The 11,456-nt window shown below is 36.4% G+C and overlaps 1 protein-coding gene across 2 annotated transcripts in view; it reads left to right on the top strand.

The window, feature by feature from the left end:
* Positions 1-10: 10 nt before the first annotated feature.
* Positions 11-11,456, top strand: part of FAM237B (family with sequence similarity 237 member B) — a 33,017-nt gene continuing 21,571 nt past the window's right edge. For both annotated transcript variants that reach the window (XR_006298488.1, XM_043588805.1), the window contains exon 1: positions 11-469. The gene's annotated coding sequence lies outside the window, so the exon portion shown is untranslated. The remainder of the gene's footprint in view (positions 470-11,456) is intronic.

The following is an 11,456-nucleotide window of genomic DNA, read 5'->3' as shown; positions in this document are numbered from 1 at the left end:
AACGCGATATTTCCTCCCACCAACTGGCACAGGCGCAGGCGCTGAGTGGCTTGCCCTACTGGTAGGTGGGAAAAAGTGACTTCTGTTTAGGCGTAAAGCAGCGAAAAACACTGAGAAAATGTCGAGGGGCACTGTGGCAAAGGACAATCGGGTGCACAGTGAATACCTCAGGAATGAATACTTTGCATGGGAAGGGACTGGAGACTGAAAGGCCGTGAAGGAATTTTTCCGCTAATTGAGGAAACCAAAGGTACCAGTCTTCACTCGGTGAAGCGGAGTGGAAAAAACAAAACACACACACACGAGAAGAACCACCAACAGACAATAAAACCAAACGCGTAAAAGACAGAAATTGAGCGGCGAAAGAAGAGGCTGAAAGGCTGTTCGTTCATTGACGAGTTGAATAATCTCTAGTAAAAGCCCGGAGACAATGCATTTAAAACTTGGGACACATGTGTCAGGACCTGAGGTCTGTAACAATTTCATTGTGTGTAGTGGGGAAGGGAATTTGTCTTCAACCGTTTTTGAGACAGTAGCTTCTTGGAGGTGTGTAGACAGGGGGCTTTCTCCACCTCACGTCTGAAGCGTGCCGTTGGGAGAATTAGCATACTTTTTCTCTGCCGGGACAGGACCTGCAGAGAGTGGCCAGATCTCAGCCGCTCCACTCACCTGCTCTCCCCATGGCCTTCTGTAATTAAAAAAAAAAAAATCTACAGCGAAGTTAGGCGACCCTGCACCACGCTGCTAGTCGTGCAGTAATCTTTCTTAACCACTCCGGCTCTTTATTTCTGAAATCCTTTTCATACTTCTACCCCTCATTTATGAAAGTGATTATTTGGAAATACAAAATGTGAAGAAAAAAAAAGCCCTCTCTGTTGCTCTTTTGCTATTGAACCTCACTCTGCCCCACTAGTCAATAAAGTTGGGATTGTTGTTTCACCTGTGATTAATTAATCAGAACATTAGGTTATTAGTATGTAGAAACTTAGTTTAATCTTGATAATTTTTGCTGCCATTTGGATTACTGTCTTCACTGGGTCTTTCTGTTCTGTCAGACCAGTGTGAAGCCCAATCTATTTTCTAAATTTTTTTTTCTTGTTAATGGACACAAGCCAAAATGATTTTCTTTCCCATAATATATACACAGGAAAATGATAACAGCAAATAAAAACAAATGAGAAAATGATATTAAAACATCCTAAAATACAGAGGAACGTTATGTACTATAAGCAAAGGAGAAAGCGTATTTTGTTTGAGAAAAACATGGTCAGAGCCTGAGATATTTATTACAGCTCTGGTTATCAGATAGTAAAAGAAACATGAAACTAGAAACTGTCCCCTTAAAAATGTGCAGATAAAATGAACTTGAGGTGAAATGACCCAAGGCATTATCCAGACCTGATGCAGAAGTCATTATTGGACAAAAAAATTACTACCTCTGCCATTGAGAAGACAAAACACCTTACCCATTGCTGCTAAGAAGATAAAAGTATAGGAAAAACATTAAACTTAGTGGCCTTAGAGAATTTGGCATAATAGGCATGATAGTCCCAAATGAGCCATTGGCATAACTCACAATTTGATTTCAAAAAAATCTTTAATATAAGCTAGAGTTATTCTAACAAAAAATTTTAATAAGCATTTCATTTTGAAATAAATTTAAATTTGCAAAAAGTTATAAAATAGCCCAAAGACCTTTCATATACCATTTACTCAGCTTGCCCTAATGTTAACCATTTGTCAAAACTATGGAATTTATGTTGGTACAATATGATAGACTTTACTTGATCTCTTTACTTTTTCAACTACAACCTTTTTCTGTTCCAGAATATAATCTTGGACACCACATTACATTTAATCTGATAAATATTTTAGTGTAGCTATTATTGTAAGTGCAAGTGTAAAATGAACAAATATATAATTAACAAATCTAACTTTATGATTTTGTACTGTTTAATTTTGTCAGCAGACTAAAATGAGAACTAACTTGATTATTTGCTTTATAGTTTATCTAAATTGATCTTTTGCCCTCTCACCTTCTGTTAATTAGGTTCCTACCTTTTCTCTATCATGCTTTTGGTTCTTTTCAAGAGAAGTCAACATAACTAAGTTAAAGGGTCTATATGTGAAACTGCAAAGATAGAGTCTGTCATCAATTTTATACCACTCTCTAGGGTATTCACTAATTTCCTGGAAATGCCAGCCTCTTCTCTATACCAAAAACTAATTTCCCAGGATACATAAGGGAACTCCTAATGTGGTGTTTTCTCCTCCAACAGGCCTCTTTATTTCCCTCTTTTTTTCCTCTCATATCAAAACTTAGCAAGCCTACAGCTTATTTCCTGAGGATATTTCCAAGGACAGACTAGCCCTTCTGACAAAATAATTGTGTCAAGATGTTTCTAGGTGAAATTGGCATAAAGTTACTCCTACTAAAGATATGTACTCAGTGGCTTCCGGTTACTTCATTGAGGAGAAATAACTCCATTGCTGGAATTTTCAGGTACCATGGCAAGTCTATGGAAGAGGTTTTTGGTGGATCGGCAGGTCTTCCAGATCTGCTTAAGGCAGATGCTTCCTGTGATATCAATCACAGGCCTAAACCAGGATGGACTTGGAGCTAGACGGGAAAGAAGGAGGTTAAGCATGTAAATAAATAAATCTGTTTCTTTTTTTTTTAATTAAAAAATTCTTTTTCATGTTTATTTTTGAGAGAGAGAGAGAGAGAGAGCATGAGCAGGCAAGGGGCAAAGAGAGAGGAAGACACAGAATCCGAAGCAGGCTCCAGACTCTGAGCTGTCAGCACAGATTCTGACATGGAGCTCGAACTCCCAAACAGTGAGATCATGATCTGAGCTGAAATCAGACGCTTAACTGACTGAGCTACCCAGGCGCCCCAAGCCTGTTTCTTTTTATAATAACTACTCAGATTTGCAGGAAATTTCATATATAACACATAATTGAAAATATAGTTCTATATTATACTATAGTACTACAAAAATAAACAATTTTATATTATTCATCTCATTTCTCTCTATTAATAATAGTTACTCAGGAGGTGAATAGCTTATCCCAGAATTTGCTATGAATTAACTTTCTGATACTCCATCATCTACGGGTTTTTTTTTTTTTAGCATCTACAGTTTTTATGAATATTATGTTAGCAAGAAGTAATCATTAGATTAGATTTACTAGTACTTACTAATAAAATGTTTTCTCTCTGCATTTCCTTTTCCAGAGTCACCCCAAGGACAAAATGTTGAAATAATAGTTTGTTTTTAGTATTCTTAACCTTCCCTTTTTGCACTCCTCCCCGCCGCCCTCCACTGCCGACACTATAATTACTTTTTACTACAGGTACTAAGTACCCTTCTGCTATCCTCTCGCAGTACCCGTGAAAACTGGATCTCAGACATGAATATGATACCTGCATTTTACAACCTGACATGATTTTAACCCAATGTGTTAATTCTCTCAGGACATCTGCTTTTAGTTTTTTATCTCTATTTGTGGAATGAAAAAAGGCCCTAACTTCTACTAAAACAATTTAAAGCTTTACTGTGGGAGATCCTCCAGTGGGGGAATATATGGAAAGAGTAAGGCTCCAGTATAACAGAAGGTGGCAGCTTATATTGCTTCTATAAGATTCATTCTAAACTTAATTATTTTATTGATTCTATAGTGAAATTGTTATCAGGCTTCACTAGTTTTCATGTACAGAGGAAATAATTTAACCCAAAGGTCTTTTTCACTGTAATCCTTTATCCATATGATCTCCAGAAGTGTTTTATTACCTCTCAAACATAATGCATTTGATCATATCACTGTTTTCAAGATCCCCTTATGATCTTAGAATGACTGCTATTGTTCCAGACATCATATCCATGTTCCAGGTGGGAACATTTATAAAATTTCTTTCTTGGAAGTTCCATGCTTATGTCTCATTGCTACCTCTATCTTGAAAAGCTCTTTTTTTTAATTTTTTTTTTATTTTTAATAAGCTGGTTACTTTGTCATCTGCAGCTGTTTAGATGTATATGTCTTATTCTTTTTATATTTCCTAACAGGGTCCATTTGGCCCAGGCCTCAGACTCAATATATGCACCCTGCATTTGTTAATTTATTCTTAAGAAAGATGGTGGCTATATTGCTAACTCCTATGACATATGAATCACCTGAAGTGGGGCACAGAGTTATTCTTGTTATCCTCATAACATAAATTCTTTTAGTTTCATGCCATTAAAAATATTGTTACTCCGGGGCGCCTGGGTGGCGCAGTCGGTTAAGCGTCCGACTTCAGCCAGGTCACGATCTCGCGGCCCATGAGTTCGAGCCCCGCGTCAGGCTCTGGGCTGATGGCTCAGAGCCTGGAGCCTGTTTCCGATTCTGTGTCTCCCTCTCTCTCTGCCCCTCCCCCGTTCATGCTCTGTCTCTCTCTGTCCCAAAAATAAATAAACGTTGGAAAAAAAAAATTAAAAAAAAATAAAAATAAAAAAATATTGTTACTCTGAGAACAATTATTAATTGGGGTCTGAAACTCAGTGATTAAATCAAGTTCTTCTAGGTAATAAGGGCAAATAGATTGAACAAATGAGAGCCATATACCAGTTAAGGTTCATCTTTCTAGATTAAAATGTAGTGCTGTCAAACTGAGGGCCTCTGGCCATGTAATTATTTCCCTGAAACAAAACCCATGTGAAGAAAAATAGTAGATTTATTGCCTTTCTTCCTAGGGATTTATAGTTTGTTCCTTCTTTCATTCACATAACAATTACTTTATGATTTATCCCACATACTCATCTGTGGGCTGGAACACTGCCATGGTTACTGGAATAACTGAGCAAGAATAAGCAGAGTAGTTGTATTAATGAAAGCAAGAAGTAAATACTAATATTTCTGATACCTGAATTCATAGTGAATGGAGAAACTTATTCCTATTGAACATGATTTTGCTTTGTTCTTAATGCACCCTGTTTTTAATTTGAAGAATGTTATTGGAAGGTTATTTTCTTAGAAATATTTATAGAAATCCTAAGAAATGGTTGAATCATGTTTTTAAGACCCCCAGTGTCAACCACCTGTACGAGAAGGATAAAAGTATTTTAAGGGGCTTCCACTATACTATGAGTCATTGATTGCTCTCTTTTTAATACTTTCTTGTAATCATCTACAGGTATAAGAATGGCCGTGGAATTATCAGAAGGAACTTTGATAATACTGCTTCCTGCTTATCCAAAACAAGAGCACTCATACAGCAGGAAATTCAGTAATATATTCAAGATTCTCATTTATCTAACACATTTTCTTTGTTGCTTGTTACTGATACTTGCTGAACAATATACACTTAACAGTAAAATAGAATTCTTAGATAATTTGAATAATAATACAAAATAAGGAAACAAATATTTATATTAACATACTCATGTATTATTTTAAGTCTTTATTACTACCTCATCATAAATTAATCATCTAGAATATTCTCTTGTAGGAGGAGGTATTGTAAGAACATGTAAGTCATTGTCCTATTGTTACTGAAACCTAAGTTCAGCTGCCCATCAGTTGAAAGGCCAATACTCAAGATATGAGTTTTGATTGGAAAGGAATATGAGTTTTATTCAGGAGGCCAGCCACCTGGGAAGAAGGTGGACTCTTGTCCAAAGGCCAGCTCCTAGGTTTCTACCTGGCCCAGAGTTTTAAATGGGTTTAATCAGTTAAGGGAGTATAGTGGTCTGTGACACTTCTTGATTACATGCAGACTCGATGATGCCAGCTACAGAGTTATCTTGGTACTCGGAAATTTTGCAGGAAATTCTGTTTTTTTGGTGTCCAGGACTGATTGTGCAAGAAGGTCTTGTTCCTAGGTACCAGACGGTGGTTGCTCAAGAGCACTCTTATTTTTGCAAAGGAGGGGAAGGTCTATAGATTCACAGAGGTCAGTAAAGTCATTTGTGTGACTTTAACCAGAAAAAAACATTTTGCTAAAAGATTGGTGGGCTAAACAGAAAGCCAAGGTGGCTTCAAGCAGACATGCTGGCCTCAGTGGCCTGGGAAAGTTTTGGCTCCTTATTCCCCGAGGCCAGTGGTCTGCAAATACCAAAGAAAGCAAATTAGTTCTGTTACAGATGAAGGGCCTTAAGTCAGCAGGCAAGGAGTGTGTTAACTTGAAACAAGTTAGCCCTTAAGACCAGCTGGAGTGCTGTTACACTATACGTGTGTGTTAGACTATCACTCCACACGTGGTAAGCTACAGCTTTGGAATGGAATAGCATTTGTGCACATTGCACCCATTCTATAGCCTACATAAACACATGGCAGAGACTGTACTCTGAGAAGGTGAACAACACATAACTTATTAGAGGACATGGTTGTGTGTGTAGAAGTGAAGTGTATTAAGAACCTATTTTGTTCAAGAGTTGTATAGAACATAAAAAATATATAGTTTTTTAATCTTTCTAAAGGGCCATAGACATCTCTAAAGAGATAATTTTAAAACATTGAATTTGTAATAATTCTGGTTGGACTTTAAATTCATTCATTTAATTCATTCATTTAACTAAATTCATTCATTTAAATTCATTGATTCATTCAATCTGTCTTTTCCAACAGCACTAAATTTCTCATTTGATTACTGCAGAGCTCCCAGAAATTTCGGTATTCATTTCTGATACCTATTTCCCTATCTCCCTTTCACTCTTCAACCTACTAGAACTTTATTTATGTTCTTAGTATTTCAGTAAAATTGCACTCACTGGGCCCTTTTCTCAGTTCATATTTTATGTGATCTGGAAATGGCTATTAGTGAGGCAATTACAGTTATCGGATATTTTCCCAATTTTAATGACCAAACTGACAAGAGAGAAAAAAATGAAGATATCAAAAGGTAATATAGAACTTTTGATTTTATGTAATTATTTTATGTAATTATTAGTAAGAAAAATTAGGCTCAAACCCCAATGTATAACAAAACTGAGTGGAAAACAACCCAGTTTGGCAATTATAGCTAAGCATTGGCCCCCCTGACCTAACAGAATGCTAAAAAAGTTTCTGATGAGTCAAAATGAGGTGGCAATAGTTGAACAATGGAAAGGATGAGTCTGTATCTAGGGCAAGTACACGTTCTTGGGAGCCTTTTAGGGTAGAATTGGTTTAAGACTTATATGTGAGTGTTTTTTTTTTAATTACTTTTACATTGACCACACTCTAAGCATAACACCTAACAAAACACTTTTTTTTTTTTTTTGCTTCCCATTATCTCTTTAAATCTTTCCAGTAGTGGGAGTTTTCCTCCACTATTAAATTAGAGTTCCAGGATTTATTTTCTACTCACTCTTAGATAATAAACATTCCTTAAAAACATTTTCAGGGCCCAAACAGTCTGGATTCAGAAATTGGAGTGTTGGTTCTTGTATAATAATCAAAACTCTGCATTTAATTCAAAGTTACAGTTTTCCTCCTTCTTTCAGCTAGTGCTGATCTTAGGTGCCATTTTGCTGACCTTGACTTCAGGCCATTCTAGATTTGGAGCATGAGACAGAGGAAGAAAAGATAATAAGAATATATTTACTTGAACTTGGCTTTGGTGGGCTAGATTTGAGTTCCTGGGTTTGGCAGGTATTTAGAGCTAACTCTTTCATGGATGCTTTTATGGGTACTTAGAAGAGTCCTACCACTGAGGTCTCTCACCTCTTGTTCCCTAGTAGATAAATCTGTGTTTGAACACTTCTTTGATATTCTTTCCTATGAGAATCCTATTCTTTATCCTATCCTTGTGGATGGGCCCCTTGATCCCTTTCAGTAAGTCTATTGAACTGAATCCAGGGTGAGCTCTTCTTCATATATGGCCCACCTCCAGTCATGGGAAACCCTCACATAGACTTTACCTTGGCAAATTAGAGTGCAGGCCAATATCCAAACAATAGAAACTCTTCTCCTTTAGCACCCTAGCAATTGGTGAGCCAATTTCTTGACTTCTTGATTTCTCTGGACAGGAATCAGACTACTCATTATGCCTCACCACTGTAGGAGTAAAGCAGTGTGCTCTCTCAGTAGGCTTCTTGGAGGCCTCTGCACATCCAAATGAAAGTGAGGAAAGTGAACAGGCATTCCCTGTTCTCTGCCCATTGGGGATGGAAGACCTCAGAGGTCCAAGAGTTTTGTGACCATTTTCTTCAAAATATGAATTTTTTCACTATATTGTACACTTGAAACTAATATACCATTGTGCATTAATTATACTGGAATTAATAATAAAGGAAAAGAAATCTGAATTTGAGTCTGACACCTTACTTTAGTATGAAGTGGCCGACTTCTTACTACTTCTTGATGTGTCAGCTATAACTTGTCAATGCCCTCAGATATTTCTTTTTTGGGAAATATGAAATTTAATATGAATTGAATCGACCAAAACACGAACACATTATTTTCTTTTTTCTCTACATGAACTTTTGTCATCTTTTTATTTTATTTTATTTTATTTTATTTTATTTTATTTTATGTATGTATTTATTTTTAATTTATATCCAAGTTAATTAGCATATAGTGCAACAATGATTTCAGGAATAGATTCCAGTGATTCATCCCCTATGTATAACCCCCAGTGCTCATCCTTACAAGTGTCTTCCTTAATGCCCTTTACCCATTTAGGCCATCCCCTCACCCACAACCCTTCTGGCAACCCTCAGTTTGTTCTCTGTATTTAAGAGTCTCTTATGTTTTGTCCCCCTCCCTGTTTTTATATTGTTTTGCTTCCCTTCCCTTATGTTCATCTGTTTTGTATCTTAAAGTCCTCATAGGAGTGAAGTCATAAGATATTTGTATTTCTCTGACTTATTTTGCTTAGCATAATACCCTATAGTTCCATCCGTGTAGTTGCAAATGGCAAGATTTCATTCTTTCTGATTGCCAAGTAATACTCCTATATACCACCTCTTCTTTATCCATTCATCCATTGATGGAAATTTGGTCTCTTTCCATACTTTGGCTATTGTTGATAGTGCTGCTATAAACATTGGGGTGCATGTGTCCCTTTGAAACAGCATACATACACTGAACATAACAGCATTGTCCCTTGGATTAATACCTAGTAGCGCAATTGCTGGATCATAGGGCAGTTCTATTTTTAACCTTTTGAGGAACCTCCATACCGTTTTTCAGAGTGGCTGTGCCAGTTTGAATACCCACCATTTCTCTGCATCCTTGCTAACATCTGTTGTTGCCTGAGTTGTTCATGTTAGCCATTCTGATAGGTGTCAGGTGGTATCTCACTGTGATAATGATTTGTATTTCCCTGATGATGAGTGATGTTGAGCATTTTTTCATGTGTGGGTTAGCCATCTGGATGTCTTTGGAGAACTGTCTGTTCATGTCTTTTGCCCATTTCTTCACTGGATTATTTGTTTTTTGGGTTTGAGTTTGATAAGTTCTCTATAGATTTTGGATGCTAACCCTTTACCTGATATGTCATTTGCAAATATCTTCTGCCATTCTGTCGGTTGCCTTTTAGTTTTGCTGATTGTTTCCTTTGCTGAGCAGAAGCTTTTTATTTTGATGAGGTCCCAATAGTTTATTTTTGGTTTTGTTTCCCTTGCCTCCAAAGACATGTTGAGTAAGAAGTTGCTGCGGCCAAGGTCAAACAGGTTTTTACCTGCTTTCTCCTCTAGGATTTTGATGGCTTCTTGTCTTAGGTTTACGTGGTCTTTCATCCATTTTGAGTTTATTTTTGTGTATGGTGTAAGAAAGTGGTCCAGGTTCATTCTTCTGCATGTCACTGTCCAGTTTTCCCAGCACCACTTGCTGAGGAGACTGTCCTTATTCCACTGGATATTCTTTCCTGCTTTGTCGAAGATTAGTTGGCCATACATTTGTGGGGCCATTTCTGGCTTCTCTGTTCTGTTCCATTGATCTGAGTGTTTGTTTTTGTACCAGTACCATACTGTCTTGATGATTACTGCTTTGTAATACAGCTTGAAGTCTGGGATTGTGATGCCTCCAGTTTTGTTTTTCTTTTTCAGGATTGCTTTGGCTTTTGGGGTCTTTTCTGGTTCCATACAAATTTTAGGATTGTTTGTTCTAGCTCTGTGAAGAATGCTGGTGTTATTTTGATAGGGATTGCACTGAATATGTAGAGTGCTTTGGCTAGTATTAAAATTTTAACAATATTTGTTCTTCCAATCTGTGAGCATGGGATTTTTTCCATTTTTGTGTCTTCTTCAATTTCTTTCATAAGCTTTCTATAGTTTTCAGTGTATAGATTTTTCACCTCTTTGGTTAGGTTTATTCCTAGATATTTTATGGGTTTTGATGCAATTGTAAATGGGATCGATTCTTTGACTTCTCTTTCTGTTGCTTCATTACTGGTGTATAGAAATGCAACTGATTTCTTTGCATTGGTTTTATATCCTGTCATTTCTCTTCTTAATAATATCTTCATTAATAATATAGTTGTGGGGAACTAAAGAATGTGTTAATATGAATTTTTTTTCTCTTTACAACTTTTCTGTTACAATAACATATTTATTTGTGGATGAAATTTCCTCCCTTGTTATCATTTTTCCCCTTCTGAAATGTGAAGGAATTAATAATCCTTCAAGTAAACCTCTATAGGCTGATGTTGGACTATAAGAACTGCTCTCTTGTATGCCATTAATTTCAAATTTGGACTTCTCTTTGCCTACTGTGTCAGGAATGATTACATCTCTTCATTAAGGAAATTATCTCTCATATGAAATGTCATTTTAGAAAAAAACGTTAACATTGTCATTTGTCTTGCCATGTAAGACTTCTGATAGAATATTCTCCAATAGATGAAAGGTGTTTTCTTTTATCATAGAAAAATGGTGTCTTATAGCTGATGAATGCATTTTGTTAAAAGAAGGTGAGATCTGTCATGTATGGAAATTACAGCTCAAAGAGGAGAGAAAACAACTACATCACTTTTGTATTACTTCCTTCTAAGATACTAAACTGTTGCAAGAAAACAAAGATTACTACTTATAAAACATTACTCTGAAGCTAGATATAAAGGCTGTAACAGAATTAAAGAGGACATAAAATTGAATAATCTTGATCCATTTTATTTACATAGGCAGATAGGAATTGCGAGTGAGTCAAAGCTATGATCTGCCCAGGTCAACATTTTACTAACAACAGTAGCCAAGTTGATAAAAACTGTTATGCAAGTGCTAGTCATAATATCTGAGAATTACAGATGAAATTGTAGGGTGGTTGGAATCAGAAAGTTGAATTCATTGAGTTGTTTTGTCCCATCACATTTTGTAAGTCTTAAATACATCCAACTTCACTTCATGTCTTTTTAAATAGGGCCATGATTGGGGTTGAGGTGAATCACTGTCTTCTTTCTCATGGTATTTTTGTGAAGGGCATGACTGGTAATTTTATACCATGTCTATTCAGCTGTAACTATGGTTTCTAGAATTTCTTTCCCTTTAGTAGTTTCA

This window comes from Prionailurus bengalensis, chromosome A2, assembly GCF_016509475.1.
Source record: "Prionailurus bengalensis isolate Pbe53 chromosome A2, Fcat_Pben_1.1_paternal_pri, whole genome shotgun sequence".
NCBI lineage: Eukaryota > Metazoa > Chordata > Mammalia > Carnivora > Felidae > Prionailurus > Prionailurus bengalensis.
Note: the sequence above shows the minus strand (reverse complement) of the source record. Positions and strands in the feature narration are given on the sequence as shown.